At 36.8% G+C, this 23,749-nt stretch overlaps 1 long non-coding RNA gene across 1 annotated transcript in view; it reads right to left on the bottom strand.

Moving 5' to 3' along the window:
* Positions 1 to 23,749, bottom strand: part of LOC130887532 (uncharacterized) — a 62,513-nt gene that overhangs the window by 38,190 nt on the left and 574 nt on the right. The window lies entirely within an intron of this gene.

Below are 23,749 nucleotides of genomic sequence, written 5' to 3'. Positions count from 1 at the left end.
TCCTTTTCATAAGGAAGTGAGTTTTGACTAATAGCATTGTGAATTACTTACACAAATTAAATATGCTGCTTCTATAGGAAACTTTAGGTCAGCAGCAGATGTTGGTGAATTCCTACAGAAATGCATGCCCAGAGAATGTGTTTTTTTTTTTTTTAAATGGCAGAAATCTGCTAGCTATTCCTGCCTTATCTACAACAGCTGAGCAATCTCTCAGTGCCGTGCGGAGACGGGAAACTTGGCTCAGATAGAGCGTGGACAAGCTTGCCTTAATCACATTGCTCTTTTACATGTGCAGAAGGACATCAACATTGACAGTACAGAGGAAAGCAGCCATTTGCTGAAAACAACTGTCAACGTTGTCAAGATTTTGGAAGCTCTTATGATGTGATTTGTATGACAAATCTTGTGGCATTTTGTTTGTCTGCAACAGTAGTGAATTTCCATGTATCTGGGAAGGAAGGGAGTCTGTTCAGAAGTGGAGTGGCTTCCTTTCACAGGCTGCACTGAAGGGAAACAGTTATTAATTTCAAACTGACACATTTCAACCAGAACTAGAATTTTTTTTCAAGCGAAAATTCATTTCATACACCACACAAGTGTGTGCCCCCACCTTTTGGCTCAGAGCTTGAAAAATTACACTCATCTTTCAATTTTCCTTTGCTTTTTAAATTTCAAAGCCGTTACTGTAGAAATATTAATATTTCTCGAGATGAATCTGTAGTAGTACTGAGTAGGGTTCTTGGTGGTAGTAGCGGGTTCAATCATTTCCTCAAGAATCAGCTTGCATTTCCAGAAAGTTGGCTTTAGAAAGCTATTCCTAAGCTACTGCACATGGGCAATGTTATTGAGCATGTTTCTTTCAAAGGGAAACACAGATATTCTTGACCATGGCTTTTTCATTGTGTCCTTACTTCCAGCAGATGTTGGGTACTTCTCTCACACAGCTGTTCTTTAATGTGTTCTGCCCTAAGTCCTCAGCCAAGGTCTTCCCTTTATGGGTGGAGTCATCCTGGACATGTTTGCATTGTGGACCACAAATACTCCCCCTCTGTGCTTATGACAAAGTGTCTTTGCATGCTTGACACTAGACAGGAACTCAACTAAGAAAATCTCAGGTTCTCATCCACACTAACTGTAGTTCAAATGAGAAGACTTCCGCCTTCATGCTTCTCCCATGCATATCTAGTGAGAGAACTCTGGCTATGGACTTCAATCCTCAGTTCCATATAACACATAGAACCACCTTTGTAAAAACTATTATTAGTATTTGGTGGGGATTTGATGTTTTATTAATGGAATTGGGCATGAGAAATAAAATTGATATAGACCCTTACGACGGAAGTTCAAACACTTTGCTTCAAACTTTGTAGTACCCAGATCTCCCTTTGTTCTTTTTATGCATTTGTTTTCTGGGAAATAATGACTGACATGCTCAGTGTAGTTACAGAAATAAAATGCAAACTCTAAATGCAAAACACGAAAGTCATTTTAATTTTCCTGTTAACCATGTTAAGAAGCAAATGCAAGCAGATGAAATTAATTTCAGCAAAGTATTTTATTTAAACCAACATATCCATAATGTAATTAGTATTAAAATTTAGTAATGACATGTTTTGCATCCCTTTTTATTTACATTTTATCTTTGAAAACTGGTGTAGTTTTCACACTGACAGCACATCTCAAATATGACTAGGAACATTTCCAGCACTCAATAGCCCAGTGTGGACCGAGACTGAACATTAGAGTACTAGGAATCATAACTCCAAGACACTTTGTCTACATGGAAGACTTGTTTTCCCTAATACAAGCATTTAAACGGTTTCTGTCCCTTTGGAACTGCAGCTTGTATCACATGGAAAAACACATTTAGAATTTGTTTGAAGCAGGATGTTCTCTGAAGTTTAAACTTTTTGTTCCTAGTTCCCCTTCTCCAAAATTCCTATACTTTCCATGTGTCTTAAAAGATGAAAGTCGTCAAAGATTGTTAGAACTATGTATAGCAAAGCATGATGTATTTAATGACTTAAAAAAACTATTGTAAAGTCAGATGGTTGATGCCCATTTTTAACCCCAGTACTCCGGAGGCAGAGGCAGATGGATCTCTGAGTTCAAGGCTGGCCTGCTCAGTGAGTTCGGACTAAGCCAGGGCTGCACAGAGAAACCCTTTAAAAAAGCTGTGGAGTGCTTACAGTCTTTTCTTTTTCTGCATGGTAATTTACCTTCATAAATTCTACGCAGGATATCAACAGCTTGCCTTTTCTTTGCTAGTCTGTTTCTGAAGAAACTCAGTTTCTGTAGTTGATTAGCACAAGACTAATGTATACTTGTGTTTAAAAGATACATAGAAATGAAAAAGCAAGCTCTCTGTACCATGATTTAAACATTTGGCTTATTTATAAAAATAGCCAAAGCTGGTAACACATGTATGTGGTCTAACTTTCAGAAGGTATATTTCCAGCACAATTTTAAATGTGCTCATGGGGGTAGGTGGATCTCAACTGGAAAATAATCTTGTGAACACAACTGCCTAAGCCTCTTTTCATCCCCAATTTTTCCTAAAATGAATTTTTTGCTAATACTTTCAGCAAATTACTTACTAATGGGTAGAAAATTCTAACTCTACGGGCATGTTTCTTCAAACTGGAAATCCTCTTTTCCATAGAATGATTTTTACTGCCTTATTTTCTTTTTGATTTTTCTTAGCCGCCCCTTTTCTTTCCATCTTGTCCTTGCTCTTGCCCCCTCCACCTCTTAACCAAAGAAGCTTTCAACCTAAGCTGATCTGCCTACTCCTTCCATCTGCCTGCCTTTTCTCCCATATTCTCCTTGTAGTCACTGTATGGCTGTCAGTGATTGTGGCAAAACAACTCTTCTATATACCTGAAACTTACACAATTTACACTTTACATATAATTAATACTGACATAATTTAAAAGAAATGATAAAATGCATGCAAAATACATTGCCATAAAGTATCTCGCAAATTAATCCAACCGAATCTAGATGTGCCCAAATCACTATCTTCGCAAAACAGCAATCTATTTGAAAAGAATCCAAAATGTCATGGGGTTTTTTAAATGCTTTTGAATACAATCTTAATCACCATTTCCAGTGGTGTGTCTACATCCCAGCTGCAGAGCAGCTGATTAGAACATCAATACCAATTGATTTTCTAACTCGCACTTGCAATGTCTATTGTATCTCATTGCTCGCTGTACACTATTGGTATTTAGCCAAAGCTAAGAGCAAAAGAGACTTTGTGTACAGAACATATGAGTGCCTGAGAGTTTCCTCATTCCCATGAGAACATAGGAATCAGGTACTCAATGTCAGATTAAATGGTTTCTTACGCTTAATGTGTTTGGTGGCCACAGTCTCAAATAATTCTCATGTCCAGAGCCAGGGTTACTCAGCTGTATAATAACTTCTAAAGTCTCTCCTTCAGAAGGGGTGCAGGATTCATGGCTTTAATTTTGCCTCTGGTAATGTGAATGTATACTCCGTATATGACTGAGCAAGCATTCATCCTCAGCTCCCACTCTAATGAAATTCTAATTGTTTCGAAAGTTTAGGAAGGATAAAATGGTTAATCTCCATGATGACAAAAGGAAGCCAGGAAAATAAAGTGACACACTTGAATGAACTGTGAGGAAATAAAGTGCACAACATGCGATAATGCCATGACTCCGTGTTATTGCGCATTTCTGGGCTGAAAAGATACGGCTTGATGGGTAATTTGTCATGCTGTGCAATAGAGAACAACAGTAAAGAGACTTCAGACAGAAGAAAATTACACAAATAGTAGGGTGGAAAGGTATAATTGAAGATGGCAAAAGATTGAAAGAAAGACATTTAAAATTACTGTACTGACCTACTAAATGCACTTGGGCGTGGAATCCTGGCCTCACAAGAAGAGGCATTAAATGACTGCGGGCTGTGACACCACTGCGGAGTAATGCCAATCTCCTGAGTTTACCGAGAAGAAAAACACCACGCACAGCCTGATGGAGCAGCCTCAACCTGCTTTCTTAAAGAGAGCTGCCTGGGATTCTGGTGAACTATGCTAGGGAAAGGGTCCTAAACAAGCCTGCTTGTTTCTTTAAATTACAAGTACAGCCTAGTATTTTGAGAATTTAACTAACTCCTTAATCTTTCTTAAGTCAATCAATTTCCACCCTATAGAACTGTAAGAACAGTGTAGTGATATTTTTAACAATAAGTCCATGCAAAGAAAATTTCTTCTCACATCAGTTTAAGATTCATTAAAGGCTGAAGGACTCTAGGGAGAAATATAATATTGTGCCTCTACTGGATAGGTTTATGTCAACTTGATACAAGCTAGACTTATCTGAAAAGAAAAAACCCCAATTGTGAAAATGCCTCCATAAAATCTGGTTGTAGGGCATTTTCTTAATTAATGATTGATGGGAAAGGGCCCATGGTAGGAAGTACCATCCCTGGGTTGGCAGTCCTGGGTTCTATAAGAAAGCAGACTGAGCAAACCATGGGGGGCAAGCCAGTAAGCAGCACTTCTACATGACCTCTGCATCAGCTCCTGGCTCAAGATTCCTGTTGAATTCTTGTTCTGGCTTCCTTCAATGGTGGAGTACAATCCAGTAGTGTGAGCCAAATAAACCCTTTTCTCCTAAACTTCCTTTTTGGTCATGGTGCTTCATTGCAGCATTTGAAACCCTAAGACAATGTCAAACAAATTCAACACAGGCCTAAGTAGCAGCCCCACCTCTCTGTGTACTTATTAATCATGCATGAATCCAGAAGGTTCCTAAACTTCACAAAGCTCAAGTCCCCTTTTTGATAAATAGAGACCAGATACTTTCTTAAGATTTGTTCACAGCCCAGCTGTTCACCTACAAGTAACGGACTCTCTGAAGTGCTTCTCCATGTACTGATGGAGGTGGGTCTTGTATTAATCTGTTGTTTTTATTGGTTAATTAATAAATAAACTGCCTAGGCCCATTTGATAGGCCAACCCTTAGGTGGGTGGAGTAAACAGAACGGAATGCTGGGAGAAAGAAGCCGAGTCAGGAGTCGCCATGATTTTTTCACTCCAGACAGACGCAGGTTAAGATCTTTCCTGGTAAGCCAGCTCATGGTGCTACACAGAATATTAGAAATGGGTTAGATCAATATGTAAGAGCTAGCCAATAAGAGGCTGGAACTAATGGGCTAGGCAGTGTTTAAAAGAATACAGTTTCCATGTAATTATTTTGGGTAAAGCCATTGGGTGCCAGGGACGCAGCCCTGCCGCTCTTATTACAACAATGCACGGTATTTCCTTCTTTACAGGACTTTGAAAACGGGACACATCTCAAATGAGCATGCTTCACACTGGTTCAAATCACCAATCTACCTTGTTCCCGTAAATTGAATGTGTGTGTGTGTGTGTGTGTGTGTGTGCTTGCATGCACACACACCTTCTGGCTATCTCTATATTTCACTAGAACCACAAAATTCCTTGACTTTCAAATTATTGTGAAGATCTTTCCACTCCTTGCCAAACAAAAAAAAAAAAAAAAAACAAAGCAAAACAACAAAACCTGAATCATCCTCACAAGTTAAAAGCTAGCTATGATCACAACAAAGAACTTGTTACACTAATAGGACATCTTAAAAATACTTATTATTGTGTGAATGATATGTGTATGTATATTTATGTATATGTAGATACTATGACATGTGTCAAAAGAAAACTTTTGAGCATCAGTTATCTCCTTCAGCTGTAGACCATGAAAGCATTATATTATCACAGTTGCTGAATAAATGCTTCTACATGATAAACCTTCTTGCCAGTCCAGAATACAACTTCTTAGAAAAAGGGAACTGCCAGGTAGTAATGGTGGTGCCTTTAATCCCAGCACTCAGAAGGCAGACACAGGCAGATTTCTGTGAGTTTGAGGTCAACCTGGTCTATAAGAGCTAGTTCCAGGACAGATTCCAAAGCTACAGAGAAACCCTCTCTGGGAAACAAGAAAGAAAGAAAGAAAGAAAGAAAGAAAGAAAGAAAGAAAGAAAGAAAGAAAGAAAGAAAGAAAGACAGGAAAGAAGGAAGGAAGGAAGGAAGAAAAAGAAAAAGAAGAAAGAAAGAAAGAAAGAAAGAAAGAAAGAAAGAAAGAAAGAAAGAAAGAAAGAAAGAAAGAAAGACAGGAAAGAAGGAAGGAAGGAAGGAAGAAAAAGAAAAAGAAGAAAGAAAGAAAGAAAGAAAGAAAGAAAGAAAGAAAGAAAGAAAGAAAGAAAGAAAGAAAGAAACTGCAGGGCTAGAGAGAATGCTCAATGATTAAGAGCACTGGCTCGTCCCCTAAAGGACACAGGTTCATTTCCCAGCACCCACATGGAAGCTCACAAATGTCTGTAACTCCAAGATCTTACACCTCACACAGACATACATATAGTCAAAACACCAATGCACATAAAATAAAAATAAATAAATTTTTAAAAAGGAAATCAAGGGGGGAACTGCTTCCCTTGGTGATGACAATGCATTGAAATTGAAATGGCATCATCGTTTGCAATTCTTATTAGTAGCACAATGTCTGCATTATCCCATAATTTCTCCTAAAGAAGTAAAAAGCAAAAGGTTATCTTTGTGATGTTGAATAAATCACTCAAAAATATCTTTCAGTAGAAAGTGTTTCAGTCTTACTACAGGTAGTGTTTTATTTATTTGTTTACTTATTTATTTATTTATTTTTTGGTTTTTTGAGACAGGGTTTCTCTGTGGTTTTGGAGCCTGTCCTGGAACTACCTCTTGTAGACCAGGCTGGTCTCGAACTCACAGAGATCCGCCTGCCTCTGCCTCCCAAGTGCTGGGATTAAAGGCGTGCACCACCACCGCCCGGCTACAGGTAGTGTTTTAAAAGAGTCATAAGAAATAGTTATAAAAAAAGATTTTCTTTTTTATTTAAAAAAAAAGAAAACAAATTATCTTTTTTCATTTTACACACCAATCCCAATTCCCACTCCCTTCTCTCCTCCCATTCCCTCCATCCCCCACATCCACTCCTCAGAAAGTGTAAGCCACATTGCTTTGGGGAAGGTACAAAACCTGCCCTACTGTAGCTAGGCTGAGCAAGGTATCCATCCAAAGAAAATAGGTTCTAAAAAAGCCAGTACAAGCAGTAGGAACAAATCCTGGTGGTGCTGCCAGTAGCCCAGGAGGCTTCCACAACCATACAACTATCACCCACATTCATAGGGCACAGTTTGGTCCTCTGCTGGTTTTTTCCCTGTCGAGCTGGAGCTGGTGAGATCCCATTATCTCAGGCAGACTGTGTCAGTGGGTGTCCCCATCATGGTCTTGACCTCTTTGGTCATATTCTCACTCCTCCCACTCTTCAACTGGACGTTGGGAGCTCAGCCCAGTGCTCCACTGCATGTCTCTGCATCTGTTTCCATCCGTTGCTAGGTGAAGGTTACATGGTCACATTAAAAATGGGGCACAGAATGAAACAGAGAACTCTCAACAGAAGAATCTCAAATGATCGAAAGACACTTAAGGAAATGTTCAACATCCCTAGACATCAGGGAACTGCAAATCAAAATGATTCTGAGAGACCATCTTACACCAATAAGAATGGCTAAGATCAAAAACACCAATGACAGCTTATGCTGGAGAAGATGAGGAGTAAGGGGAACACTCCTTCATTGCTGGTGGGAGTGCAAACTTGTTCAACCACTCTGGAAATCAGTATAGTGGTTTCTCAGAAAATTGGGACTCAACTTACCTCAGGACCCAGCAGTACCACTGTTGGGCATATACCCAAAGAATGTTCAATCATACTACATAGACATTTGTTTAACTATGTTCACAGCCACATTATTTGTAATAGCCAGAACCTCAAAACAACCTCAATCAAAGAATGGAGAAAGAAATTGTGATACATTTATACAATGGAGGACTATTCAGTGGTAAAAACACAATGAGAGCATGAAATTTGCATGCAAATGGATGGAACATCAAAAAAAAAAAATCCTGAGTGAGATAACCCAGACCCAGAAAGATGAACATGGTATGCACTCACTCGTAAGTGGATACTAGCTGTAAAACAAATGATAACAAGCCCCTTGTCCACAACCCTAGAGAACCCTAAGAAAAACATATATAGATCCACCTGAGAAGGCAACATAGACAAGATCTCCTGACAAAATTGTGAGCATGGGGGTGAGGGAGAAGGTAGAATGGAAGTAGAAAAGAAATGGAGAAGGCCATAGGGGAGGAGAACTTGAGGGAACAGGATGGTTGAGATGAAGGAAGGACAGAGAGGGAGAGCAAGGAAAGAGATATTTTGATTGAGGGAGCCATTATGGGGTTAGCAAGAAACCTGATACTAGAGAGATCCCCAGGAATCCACAAGGATAACCTCAGATAAGACCCTAGGCAATAGTAGAGAGGGTGCCCGATGAGATGATTTTTAACATGAAACTGAATTTTACAACTTCATCAAAGTTGGATATGCTAAAAATGAAATCTTACTAAAACCATTATGTTTAGATACTACTACAAAGACTACATTAAATTAAGAGATATCAGCTTTGTAATGGCAAATAAATTCTAAAAATGTTTAGAAACAACACAAGGCAGATTCTTAGAAACATCTGCACAGGTGTTAGAGAGTTTTCAAGGCACACTGGACAACTGTTTTGTACCAGGAAGGATCTCAAAGTCACAGAACTGGAGATTAAATTGCATCTTAAGATAGCAATATATTTTCTCACATTATTATATTCCTTCTCTAAGTAAATGTTTCAAATTCCCAATATTCTTCAAATGTCATATCTGCAACATTGACAGTAGTGAATATTGGGTACTATATACGATGTTCTCCAAAAATGTATCTTAATTATTTCTTTTCTTTTATTACTAATATTGGTAAAAAAAAAACTACTGGCTATTCAATTAAAATTTTCAAAGATCATTCATCCCAAAGAGATATTAGAATGTAGCATTAATTGAAGCTTTCTGAGTATGATATTGATCCTCTAAAGAACATGGACAGCAAAGATTAAGTCCTTCCCAACACATACAAACATAGTCATCTAATAAGTAGAATTATTGGTGATATTCAGTGTCTCTTCATGCTCTGGGGATTGTATAGTACATGAAAACCCGTAATTATTCTTGAAAAATTATATTCAAAATAGTTGATCAGATCTGAGTCAAAAACTCTGATATGAAAGTTAAAGATCCCCTAAGACTGTTTCATTGACCTCCTTTTAATGACTATTTATAAGAAGTATAATCAGAATCGCAGACTTAAATTCATTCCTTTAAACCAGGCCTAAATATGGATAACTATTAAAATAATCAATCACTCATGCACTTATAAATTTGATTAACTTATATTAACTATCTAATTATGTTCCAAAATAAAAGAGAATTAAAGAGACATGGGCTCTCACAGGGTCTGCTGGAGACTGATGTGAAATAGAATTAAAAAGAATCAAGAGAGATGAGAGTGGAGATGTCAAAGTGCAGAGAAGAATGCAAATAGAGAAAGGATCTGTTATGTCTCCAAGGGGAGATGGGTAAGCTGTGACCTGGAAATGAGTCAGGCAGGGCTTTTATGCAAGTGCGCTCTTGTTCCATGTTTCTGAGCAAGACACTCACTCCCTACAAGAATTTTCTTTTCCTCCCTGCACTACTACCAAACTCATAAATGCATGCAAGATCCATCTCCTATCTCCTGCAGTATCTTGTTCTCTTGGGCTACTAAAGCCCTCAAAGATTTTATGAAGCTTCTGGGAAAGTACTCTGCCTCTTCAAGGAAATCTTGAGACATGCCCCTTTCACTCAAGAGATACTTCCCTTCTAACCATCAATGAAGTTGAGCCACAAGAACAAGCAACGGGAGGAAAACTAAGCCACACTTCAACCTTGGCTTCTCTCTTACCTGTACTCTCAATGGAGTGAGCTAGCAGACTTCCTTCTAGCCAGAACCATCTGACCTTGTGTTTTTTGCTACTTGTAGATGAGAACACAGTGACTATTAAAATATTATTCATAGAAACACTGTGTCTTTTTTTCTACCACTCCAACACACTATATAGCACACAATAGTTAAAAATGTTTCATGAATAAATGAACAACACAATTCAAAAAAATATTTAGCAACAAAAGCATCAACTTTATACCTGTGCAAAACTGAAAGTGAATTCAGTTTTAATCAAGAATTTTGGAAGGTATTTAAAAACAGTATTTACAAAGTGTGTGTGTGTGTTTACAAATTTTCATGCATAAGCTCTATAAAGTTGATCAGTAGGGTAGGATTTAAGACCATATACTCTGCATCTTACATGTAACATTATTTGAGACATTTATTTCTGTTTTCTCAACATTGAGCATCAATTGCAGATAAAGTAGACATCTGTGGGTCTAATAGCCTGATTCCTCTGTACACCAGGGCAACTCCAGATATTGTCATCCATGCCCAGACCAACAGCATGCCATCACCCTGCTTTTATATAATTTTCCTAGAAACAAATACACCAGTAATTGTAGACTGTTTCTGTCAAGGCACATTTGTACCTCTGAAGAGCCCTGGCTACAGAGCTTATCAATGACTTAGAATTTAAGATGATGTTTTGCATCCCACTTGTAATGGAGTAACACCTCAATTACAGTAAGCATCTATATTTAAAAATGCTTCTACTTCCAAAGTTCATCAGTATGTGTTACAAATAATACATGGTTTATCACAAAGTTGAAAAAAAAACCTGGATTCTTTATCCTCTACCTTAAACACAGAATAAAACTAAACTCTGTAAACAAATAAAAAATGTGTCTCTCTATGAATGTTCCCATTTCAAGCAATTGTAAGCTGTTTTGATTACCTGGTTTTGTAAATAAGGTTTTCCAGAATCACCTTTATTACCAAACAGAAATGCATTCCATTGCATACCTCAACAGAGTTGCTTGTGCGTCCTTAATACCTTTCCAAGTGGTTGTACAGAGTCAGCACCCTATACATTACAAAAGAACGGATGTATGCACTATGAGCTTCTTATAATAGAATGAACCTTCATAATCAGACCATTTCTTAATTTTGCTTACATTTTATGCAGCTTCATTAATACTACATTGTCAGACAAAGACAAAGGTGAACACGAGACATGAGACCTGAGTAAAGAAAAAAAATAATAGGAAAAAAACCAATGTAGTCATCCAAGGATCAAGTGCTGAACTTGTGAAAAAAAATTAAACAAAACAGCTCCCATTTTATTAAATAATTGTGTTCGTGAAGGGATGTCTGAAGTGCTCTGCGGGGCTAATTAGGACAGATCAATGTACACTTACCTCTCCTGAAGGCTGAAAGGTGTGTAGTGACTATGTATCATTAAAAATTTACTTGACCATGGGCATCAAATGTCCATGAGAGAATGACCCTGGCAAGGCACTCTAAGCTTCCATTTGACTCATGTCATCCTCAATGCATCAAAACTGCCACAACATCATTACTCTCACACAGCAGCTGATGTGCTATCTATATTTGAGAGGGTGGTATCAATTAGCTATATTATCTATGAAACCATACTTGCAATTACTACCACTTCACAATTTATCATTAACACATTTGGCAGATTTTTTTTACAAAGTAACATTTATTTAAAGGTTAATCAAAATTCTTAGAACAGCATTTATTATAATGTGATTTTTGATAATTGACTAAATCAGAGGCTCTTAAAAACACCTTTGCCTCAGTCCTGCTCAGTATACACCACATTGGCATTTGGGGAGAAGAAATACATATTAGGAATGTTCCTTTCAGACCTCGTCATGGAAGATCATATATTAATGTAATCAGGTGATACATTTACATGCTCATTAGTAATCCATCATTAGTCCAAATGCTCACTATTAGGAATAAACATACAACGACTTATTCAGAATACCCAGAAATAGTATTTCTTATTTAAACATTCAGAAGAAGCTGACTGAAATAAGTGCACACCTTGAATTTGAACTTTCAAGGCATATCACTAAAGTCAATCAGTTATGTCAGCACATTCTACAGTAATAATCTCAATTATAAAACTCCTGCCCCCCAACGCAGGAAATGGGTGTATCTTCAATATTTAAATCGTTCTAAATCACTGTAGCTGCAAAAATTCCTGACGAATCGTGTATTTAAATTGTATGCTTTAATACAGAGAATGCCACTAAAGCACATTAGTTATGCTTTATGCTGTTTAATCTTATGTCAAAATCTGTTCTAGCATGCTAAGGTAATATAACTACAATTAATCAATCAAGGAAATAAATAAAATATTTCAAATGTCAAATAACATAACTTCTACAAAACAGGAAACTACTACCTACACATTTACTCTAAATAAACTTACTGGTCATCATTATAAAAGAAAAGCAACTTAAGAATTAATTGTTACTAAGTCTTTTCCCATTAAATAAGATTATGACTATTTTTCATTGGTCTTCATGTGTTTGGATGGGCCTTTCTAACTTGGGAGTCACACTTCTTTTTTTAGCCTGTGCCCAATACCATGACTTAATTCTCAGACATGCTCAGTGTGTTGAATGAGGAAAGTCAAATAATTCAAACATCCATGTGCAACTAGACTCCTTGTGATGGATTTTAGCATCAATGACACAAGTCACACATTTATGGTAAACTAACTAAACATGCTTTCTTGGTATTAAACAAAATGGTAGCACTATCAATTCTAGAGTCAATTGAGACTAAGCAATACGTATTTATAGATATGTTTTCATGTGTTCCTCCAGAAGATTACAATTTTTTCACGTTTTTACAGTTTGTTAGATAAAGTTTGGGATTGAAATCAGAGAGTCTGATATTAAGTCTTCTCAGAACTAGTGAATTTTGCATACAAATGGACGGAAATTGAAAACACTATCCTGAGTGAGGTAAGCCAGACTCAAAAAGAGGAACATGGGATGTACTCACTCATATTTGGTTTCTAGCCATAAATAAAGGACATTGAGACTATAATTCGTGACTCTAGAGAAGCTAAATAAGAAGGTGAACCCAAAGAAAAACATATAAGCATCCCCCTGAATATTAACCTTCATCAGGCGATGAAAGAAGACAGAGACAGAGACCAACATTGGAGCACTGGACTGAAGTCTCACGATCCAAAGGAGGAGCAGAAGGAGAGTGAGCACGAGCAAGGAACTCAGGACGGCGAGGGGTGCACCCACACACTGAGGCAATGGGGATGATCTATCGGGAACTCACCAAGGCCAGCTGGCCAGGGACTGAAAAAGCATGGGACAAAACCGGTCTCGCTGAACATAATGGACAATGAGGACTACTGAGAACTGAAGAACAATGGCAATGGGTTCTTGATCATATTGCACGTAATGGCTTTGTGGGGGCCCAGGTAGTTTGGATGCTCACCTTAATAGACCTGGATGGAGGTGGGTGGTCCTTGGACCTCCCACAGGGCAGAGAAACCTGCTTGCTCTTTGGGCTGAGGAGGAAGGAAGACTTGATTGGGGGAGGGGGAGGGAATGGGAGGTGGTGGCGGGGAAGAGGCAGAAATCTTTAATAATTAAATTAATTAATCAATAAAAAAAATCAGCAAGAAAAAAAAAAGAAAACTGAAAAAAAAAAAAGACTTCATAAACACCAACTGGATATCACATACTGTGTTGGCATTTTAAAAAAAATGACAATAGAAAAACACATGTTCTTGATTTCCAGATCTAAACTAGAGGCAAAGACAGAGCCATCTTGATTTAATGAACATTGCTGACTATAGTCTACTCCAATCCCTCTGAAAGGCAAGTATGGCCAGGAGGTACTGGCCCTCAGCAAGGACCTAAAAGTAACAAGTGCTTGTAGTCAAGCAGCCAGTCATGACTATCATGAAAGCTCCCAAATCTCTTCCATTGGAACCTCAAGGGGAAAGTTGCCAAGGTCATGAGGAATCTCACAGATAATATATATCGGTGCATTTACTAGTGGTGAGGGTTCAAAAGTTTCTGGAATAAGTTGCTTGTTTTCTGGAAAATGATTATTTGTTTTCATCAAATTACCTTTGAGTATAAAAAAATGTAAATTAATGGCCACCAGTATAAGGAATAAGGAAAACAGTTGCTCTTATAGCTCCTGGTAGCAATAATAGTTAAAGATTGTCATCACTGAAAGTATCCTGAGGATGTTACAGCAAACGGAATTGCCTACTCCCCTCCCCACCATCTGCCATACCGTCCAAGACCACCCCACCCTGCCATACAGTCAGCCTAGACCACCTGTGTCTACTGAACATTGAAAATGTCACTAGTTCTGCTACAAATGTAAAATACAAGAAAGGGCTTCAAATTCTCACTGAAATACTTGTGAAAATGTTAACAAATTTATTTTACCTTTTAATCTAATAATATTTTCATATATTGGATGGAAAACACATTAAATTATTTTACCCATGTCTTTTTGCATTACACTGCAGATATTAGAATTTTTTTAATTAGAGTTGTGGCTCACATTGTATTTCTATTAAACAATGATAACCTGAAGGCACTATTAAGGAGAATAATATTTTAGTATATCCTTGTAGAAAGTAATGATAATATTCAGAAAGAATGTTGATGTTTTAATATGACTCTGTGATAAACAATTTTATGTTTATGATGCTCCAAAGTCAGGAAAAGCCGAAACACAGCTCTTGGGCAACTGGGCTCTGTTAGCACACACCGGTAGGTCTATAAGGGGTATCACTGCCTACGTCACCTTTCCTCTGACTGGCATAAATTGTCATCCTAAAGTTCAGACAATTCAGCTCACCTCAACTGCTAGGCTTTGTGGAGGGTCTTGGCTTCCTGATTCCATTTTATCTTATTTTCATCACTTGATTTGTCTCTCTGTTTTCATAGTTCTATTGTTTAAATTGTAAAGCTAAAGGGATTGGCGAACTATAAGTTAGTGAGTGAAAAGATTAGTTAGACTTTTCCATGATTCAACTACTGAGTCATTCTGTAGACCATGCTGGCCTTGAACTCAAAGAGATTTGCCCACTTCCAAGTGCTGGAATTAAAGATGTGCACCACCAACCCCTGGCTAGAACTGTGTTTTAATGGATGTTACTTCATAAAGTACAAATTAATAAAATTTTAAAAGATAAACTTGTGTACAATAGGTCATCATGTTAAAAAATAAAAAAAAGTCTCCAGTTCCTATTAAATCTTAAATATTTTAACAACCTTTTAAAACTTCTTCCAGATCCTTCCAGCTCATCAGAGGCCTCCTCCATCTGAATAGTGAACTAAGTAGCAACTTCACAATGCAGATTTAAATCATTTTGAATTGGTTACTAAACTGATGAGAGTGAAGCTCAGAGGCAAAAACATCTATGCATGTGTTATAATCTCCTATCTGGGAGATTCGTGCCAGGCTAAATGCTCGAAAAAGATCTCCCCAGTCAGCTGACCAACCACACAGTAGAACAGGCTCACACACCATTCATTCTCAACCCACAGTAGCTGTAACGTGGAGAAGGGAGGATGAGTTCCAAAAGAAAATAAATTTTAACGTTGTCAGCCTGCACATTACAAGCACAAGTATACATGGTTTTGTGAAACCTAGAAAGAGCCTAATAAAACTCAGAGGCAACAAAGTGAGTTGTTACGGTGTGACAAGAGCATGAATTCATATTGCTCTTTTCCATTGCTTGCCACTAACACCAACAAAACCCAAATCAAGATCTCCTACAACGGTCAGAAATAATATGATTTGTATTGAGTTCCTGAAAAGAAAAGAAAAACTTATAACTAAGGAAAACTCAAAATATGTGACATTCTGTCCTCCAATTAAATTCAGCTGCAGTACAAATGACAACGTTATGTCCAAACCCATGGCATGTATGTGTTCATCTCTGTGCACAAAGGCCATTGCTAAGCAGGAGAGAGCAAAGCTTTGGCTGGTTCATACTAGGGGTAGAATAGGACCTAAATGAGCAAGACTTCTGTGTGTAACCCCTGACTCACTGATATGTGAAACTGGACTGGATCTTTGTACTTGCATTTGATCGTGTCGTGAGAACACAAGCTTCCAGTTAGCTTTCCATGCACTTTCTTATGACTCCATGTGCCTTGGGAGGCTGAAGTATTCTGGGCACGTAGAATTAGGGCTTGTGTTGGGAAAGTAGAGTTAGTGTAGTCAATGTATTCTGGTGCTGAGACTACAGCTCTCTTGGTTAGAAGCACAGCCTAGTGGGAAATTTGAAGTGACAAAAGTGCTTATATACTTGGAAATTGTGTGTGTGTGTGTGTGTGTGCGTATGCATGTGTGTGTGCTCCTGTGTGTGGGGGGGTATGTGCACGTGTGCATATGTGCATGCATGTGTGTGCACCTGCGTGTGTGCACCTGCATGTGTGTGCACCTGCGTGTGTGCGTCTGTGTGTGTGCACGCACATGTGCATGTGTGTATGCATGTGTGTGTGAGTGTGTGTGTGCGTGAGTGCATGCATGTGTGTGTATATCTGTGTGTGCTTGTGTGTCAGTTCGTGGAAAAGAGGCCACGAATTTAAAAAAGAGCAAGAAGGGGTAAATGGGAGGGTTTGGAGAAAGTAAAGGGAAGGGAGGAGTGATGTGATTATATTATAATCTGCAAAATAAACAACTTTATAATTAAAAAGAGCAGAGGTAGAATCTTTCTACATGGAGATAGGATATTTGTTCAAACTTGGGTATGTGCTATTTCCTGGAGGTTCCTGTATGGGAAGCTTTATCTCTAGTGTGATAATTTTGAAAGAACTTTAAAAATATAGGCCTGGGACACTCTAAGATCACAGGGACTACAACATTCTGTGTGGATTAATATGGTTTGTTACGGAGCATCTGAGGTCAGTTATCAGTTAATACCCAAGAGAGCCTTGCTATGAAAGAGTGAGCCAATTTCTTACTGCTTTCTGGCCTCCTGCCTCCATACATGCACTTCTTCATGTAATGGTTTTATTTCTACCTCTTTGTCCCATTGCCAAGATGCCAGACGCTCACTGTCGTAATCCTTTGCCCACCAAAATCATGCCCCAGATAAGCATCATTATAAGGTCTGTAGCAGTAGGTATTTTGTTATTGCTACACAAAACAAAGACAGTAGTCTTTACACGTATTCTATCCACTACTTCTTAGCTATTATTGGGGGGCATCATGATTGTCAGTGCAGTTCTATCTGTCAAAAATTATAATTTTTGATAGATGATTATTCCATACAATTAAAATTTTTAGAACACAAAACAAATGTGTACCTTAGTCTGGGTTCCCAAAATTAGTATCTTGCAAATATTCAGATCAGAACTTGAAACTGGTTTAAACCAATAAGCAAACTCAGCCTTCTCCAATTGTACATCCTCCTATTTGTACTGGCGTATATATGCGGAGCTCTGTGTAATTTGATCACATGCCTAGTTCCGAGCAACAGCTGGCCTAATCCAAACACTTAAATGAATCATTACTTCAAATTTCCTAACTCTATCTACCACTAATTCTACCCCATTACCTCCCTTCTTCCAAATGACCACTAGTGTCCTCCATCCCTATAAGTATGTTACTCCACAGCCATTGTACTACATTAAAACATGTTAGCTTGAATACATATTAAGTTGAAGTAATACTGTGAATTTTTGATGTATTTATATCAATGATTAATAAGAAGGGTTAGAGGTGTGGCTCAGGGGTACTAAGCTTGACAGACATTTGTGAGGACCCAGGTTTCATCTGAACATTGCAAAGATAAAGCTGTAAAAGCACATGAATTCCAGCTATTTCCTTTAAATACACCTAAACTAAGTTTCATGCCAACTGCAAAAGGCTCCCCATCACTTCAAAAATATCATTTTCAGGGGCCATTTCCATGACAAATAATTACAACTTCGTGGATTGTTAACTGATTATGGGTTTGGTAAGAGGGAATGTTCAACGTAACCATGTCAAATTTTATCATTTGGAGTATCACAGGAGCTTTCAAAAACGTTTTCCTTCAAAGACACGAGAAAACTCAGACAAAACCAAAGATGACTCAACTGTAACATCTACCCCCAATGGACTGACTGTCCAGAAGGACATTTTGAGACACTGGCCACCATCATAGGACATCGAGAGTAGTTCATTATACACAGAACGGGTTTTTAAAAGGTGGGGGAACAAAATAAATATTCACTTTTTTCTAGAAATTAAATCTTCAAGAAAAGCCTTTTTATCTTCCTGGAAAAATTCCTTCTAATAAACTAAGTAGAAACAGAAAGAATTATATCAGTATTTTGCAAACCTTATGGGATATGTGTATAGAAGTAGTGAATATTAACATCTGACATCACAAAGTCATATGAGATGTATGTATGAAAATGTCATGATTAAAATCAATTTGTATAATTAATAAGTGCTAATAGAAATTACAAAAAAGGAATCCATATCTTTCCTACTCTGCCCCAATTTAATATGATCAAGTTTTCAGCATATTAATTACCACTGAAAGATACAGCAGAAAACAAGGAGCTTCTTCAACAACTTCACAGAAATACATCAGCATGAAATACTCAACAGCATCAAACAATGCTCTTTTCTCAGCAAATAAAAAAAGTAAATATATACCTATAGACTAAAGTAAAACAGGCAAACCAGCCAATCATATGATATAGACCGTATTTGAGTTCTGTTTTAAAAGGTAGAGAAATATTTTTTAAAAAATCATAGCAAAAATAAATGTGAAACACAGTGTAACATATTTGAGAATAACAAAGACACAATGGCTTTTTAGATATAACCAACTTTTTAGATATGGTTAATTTTATAGTTAGAAGGTATTAATCATTAAAAGGTTGCCTACCAAATTATTAACAGATGAAAATATCTTATATTTGAGATCAGCTTCCAAACAGCTTACGGTGACTATGGACTACTAAACAGAGAATAATGAAACAAAATGTGAGCTGGTAGTTGATGAAGATAGATGATGTATCTTACTCAAGGTCGCTACGCCAATCCCTCTAATTGGTAGTGTTCTTGGGATTGTTGTAGCAAAAGGCTAAAGTTATTTCTGTGTAAATCAATACATGATAAATTGAGAAGGCCTTTGAAGAATCAGAAGTCATAAGTGCATACTTTTCTGAATGAACCAGTTCTTTCAGACATTTTTATATAAAATTTTACTAAATATTGAATATGGATTCCCTTAAAAGAAGCCACTCTTTCTCCACACAGAACGACTGGTGGGTAAGATTAGGCCTTCTTGTGAGAAAACAGATTAATTAGAAAAGTAGGTGGGGCCAATAAAAGACACAGACATGTAAAAAGATAATTTTAAAAACTGTGTCTACAAATATGGTTGCGAGGTGTCTTTATTTTCTATAAGGCCTGATTTATGAGAAATCTAATAGAGAATATGCATGCTATTAAACAGTGTCCTTGAAATATTATTTGTATAATTCAATTTTCCATTCTTTTTTTTCTTTTAACATTTATTATAAGTATTTTCATTAACTTTTATTCATTTTGCTCTTGTTTGCAATAGAACAATCACTAATATATATGGGAATAAAATAATCACTAATATTTATGGGAATAAAATGATTTCTCTTAAAATATCATAGTCTCTGCAGAAAAATCCTTTCTTCTTGAGAATATAATATACTATAACCCCCTTGCTTTTCTCCCTCCAAACTGTCCCATGTGTACTTATTAGCTCACTTTAAGTTCATGATCGTTTTCATTAATTGCTGTTATATGCATATATATATATAAGCTAAACATATGTATTTCTAAATATAATCATTAAGTTTTATAATATATCTTTAATGTTTGTTTTTAGAACTGACCCCTAGGTACTAGATAACCATTCAGTCTACTCTTCCCTGAGAAAGACTATTTCTTTCACTCTCAGTGTTCCTTAGTTGCCTATAGTTCTTAGTGTAGGGTTTTGACATCATGGTGTTTTCCCCCACTCTATTTACTTCATCATGTGTAATATTGAAATATGTGTTCAGCACATGCTGAGGTAAACGTGTTGGTGAGACTTTATGGGTGTAGATTCTGACATTAGAAAACTGTGTTCTCATAGTAAGCTACCTGATCCCCTGCCTCATACAATCTTTCTAGTTCCTCTTCCACAATACTCCCCAAAGCCTAGGTGTAGGGATTGTACTGTAGATATTAGCTGTGACTGAGTTCAACAGTTTTACAATTTGATTTTTTCTAGTTTGCTCTAGTGGTCTCTATGTATGGCAAAAATAAGGTTTTTGATGAGAAGTGGGAGATATATGTATCTGTAGATAAAAAGACAAATGTTTAGAATATAGTGAGGGATTATGATTATCTTGTTTTAGTAAAGTAGTGGTTTGTAGGTTTTTCTTCATTATCCAAGACTTAATCAGCTCTGCTTAGTTTCAAGTTAAATAAGCTACTTACCACTAAACCACATCCCTAAGTACCATTGGACTTTTCTTCTTTGTTATATTAATGCAATTTCTCTTAGTTTACCTTATAAGAAATTTAACTCACTATTGAATCAAATACCAATATGTCATCAGCTTGAATTAAAATTCTGCTGCTAAATACAAAATAAATTTCAGGTATGATGCTGAAACCACGAGTTAGCATTGACCTTAATTTCTTCTACATGAAGAATGTATTTCTTGGTATCAGAAGCATCATTCAGGCTTTCAAAGTAGTGAATCAACCAAGAGCATTCCCCAATCATCATAATTATGAACCACTTGACTAGAATGACATGATAATTCCAAGGGTACATTAGTATACCTTGGTTGAAACCAACAAATCTCTAGTTAAACTCAAGGCCTACTCAATAAGAGGAAATTTATGTTTGGTACTTGAAAGCTACGAAACTAAGCAGAGTCAATTTTCCATTCTTGATAGTTTTTTGGTATTACCCTCACTTTCAACTCACACATTTTAGTTTGAGTATTGAGCTAGGGAGAAAGATCTTTGGAAATATTCACAAATGTTTTGGGGTAGGGGAAGTGACTTAATGAATAGAATGCTTGTGCAGCAAAAATGAGGTCCAAAGTTTGGATCCCTGGAACGTACTTAAATGTCAGGATGCAAGGCAGCCCCACTGTCATCTAGAGGCAGAAATAAGACTCCTGGCACACTGTTGACCCAGACTTGTCATAACTGACCATCTTCATTTGCCAATTGTCCAGCCTCAGGAAGTGAAGTGGAAAAAGTCAAGGAAGACAAAGTCAAGGCTTTGGATCCCCACAAACATGCGCACATATCATATATTGTATTACTTACAATATCATATTGTATATCATATAATATCATATATTGTATCACTTTCACTATATGCCCAAAAGGCCATGGAGATTTAAACCTTGATGCATGGTTTGAGAGCAGAATCAGCTATGGAGGAGCTAGGCGGTCAGTATCTTTGTAGACTGGTTACATATATCAAATTCTTTGTACGGGATGTATTGCAGAAATTGTAACTGAACTTCTCCAAATATTTATCACCGTAGCTAGAACGTTTATTAGAGTATCTTTCTGGTATAATAGTGTTCATAACGGTCACTTTAAAATCTGCTACCCAGGCTTAAAAGGATTATTACAATGCCTTTCCATCAACAATATTAAAAACATTCATCTGTGGTAAATGTTATAAAGAAGTTTCACTGTAGTGCTGATCTAAATGCTTAAGTAAATGGAAGAAATAGTGTTATACGACAGACTACCAAAGATTTAAAATCTTTGCAAAGGGGTATTTCTTTAATCAATCACCTGATAATATTTCTTAAAGTTCAATTAAATAAATTTCAGAGTACATTTCTCTGTTACTCATTAATGGTTTTTCTTATGGTTTCTGGTAGTTGGCAATGCATTTCATGTGACATGAACTAGAACTGTACTGTCCAATATGATAGCTGCTAGTCATGTGGACTCTGCAATTGCAATAAAATACATGCAAAATTTGCTTCCTCTGTTCCATAGCCAGAAGTCACCGATGGTCACAGTATTAAAAGTGAAGATACAAAGGATTTGAAGCATTGCTGAAATTTCTATTGAACAGCATTAGTTCACATTAGCGAGATCACTGCCGATGGACAGAAACTGTGAAATGTGGGCTATCTTTCTCTAAGTCTCCTTGACATTAATATAGAAGTCTAGGAACACATACGTTAAAACTGCATGCATACCATCTTAATGTCAGGGCCTTTTCTCTTCTCTGTCTGTGAATGAATCTCAAAACATTCCTTCTTTTCTAGAAAATGAAACATTCCCTCTCCTCAGCCAGTCTTCAATGGTTTGTTCACCACAATGATCTAGGCTAACTTTTTCTGCCTCACACTTTATACAAGCTTATTCTGCAGCTAGAATTTCTGTTTCAGACATCAACACTTCTGACCTCAGACTTTGCACTTGTGAATTTTTTTTCACTAGAACAAAAAACTAACATCAAAGTTATTTCATAGGTTCAAAATTCTTTAGGTTTCTTCAAAATTCCAGCAACTTCATTATGCTAACATAACTGTTTTCGTTTCTTAATTCAGAAAGGTGAATTTTGTTACATTTAAAAAGATAAAAATATAAAAATGTATAAAGAGTATATTTTGATATAATTTCATGATAAACTGAACACCACCATGAAAATAGTGTGGAAAACTCAACCGTAAGAGCTAAAATGGGTGCATTTAAATGGAACTCCTGAAAGCCTTGAATAAAAAATAGCATATCTGTATTTGAAGAATTACATACAGTCGATCTATAAGATAACAGATTCTATAATTACATTTTATTTTAAATTCTAAGTATTTTCATGAAAATTGTAATGTATAATATTATATATAATTATATATACATAAATATAACTAAAATATCAGAGTATAGTTGTATAGTTATGTCATATTAAAAACAATATTATTTTAAAAACAGATAGTACTCGTTTTAATTTTGGTGGCTATTTTAAATATAGATACCCACAATTTTTAAGAGACTGAAACCCATACAAAGAAATGGTTAGTAGAAGTTTCATCTTCTTTTCAGGTATTTTAGTAATGACTCTTTCTCCAGACTAACAATGTGCTTATTATTGGGGAAATAAATTTCCCCATTAGATTTCACAGCCCTTAAGAAATTAGCACACTACATTATCGACAGACATATTTGCAAAGAAAGAGAGGACGGTGGGGGCACTGGAGGAAAAGGAAGGAGAGAGGCAAGGAGGAGGGAACGAGGGAGGGACGGTAGAGAAGGGAAATAGAGACATACTAACTTTTCAACATTTCTCCAAATAGGTAGCTGTTTCTTAGAAATTGAGCTTACTTTCAAGATTCTTTGGTGGAGTTAAATACATAACCTCATTTTGTTCACTTGCTCATTTCTCAACCAAGACTGAAGCCAAATAAACAGCATTCACCAGCAAAACACTGCTGCAAACTTTCTTCATTTTGAAAATTTAAGAATGTTTCACTCCACTTTGGTAACTGCTCCTGACACAAGGCCTTTGAAACATGGCTTAACAAACGCTAACGGGTCATGGAGAAGTTGGCAATGCAGCTCATTAAGATTCTGAGGAGCTGTGTTGTACGTCAGAATGAGAACTGATGGAGAGGTTGGGGCTAAACACATAATTTTATGAAATATGAGGAAACATAAGGGGTTTGTTATGACGCACAGAACAATCAAGGACCTGTTTCTTTTTAGCAAGCTCCTAAAAAGTCCTACCCGTATAATTATTAAATAAAAACACTCACTTATTCAGTACTCAGCTAGCTTTTAAACTCTGAATAAGAGAAGTACAC

This window comes from Chionomys nivalis, chromosome 15, assembly GCF_950005125.1.
Source record: "Chionomys nivalis chromosome 15, mChiNiv1.1, whole genome shotgun sequence".
In the NCBI taxonomy this organism is placed as follows: domain Eukaryota; kingdom Metazoa; phylum Chordata; class Mammalia; order Rodentia; family Cricetidae; genus Chionomys; species Chionomys nivalis.
This window is presented reverse-complemented; position numbering and strand designations above follow the sequence as displayed.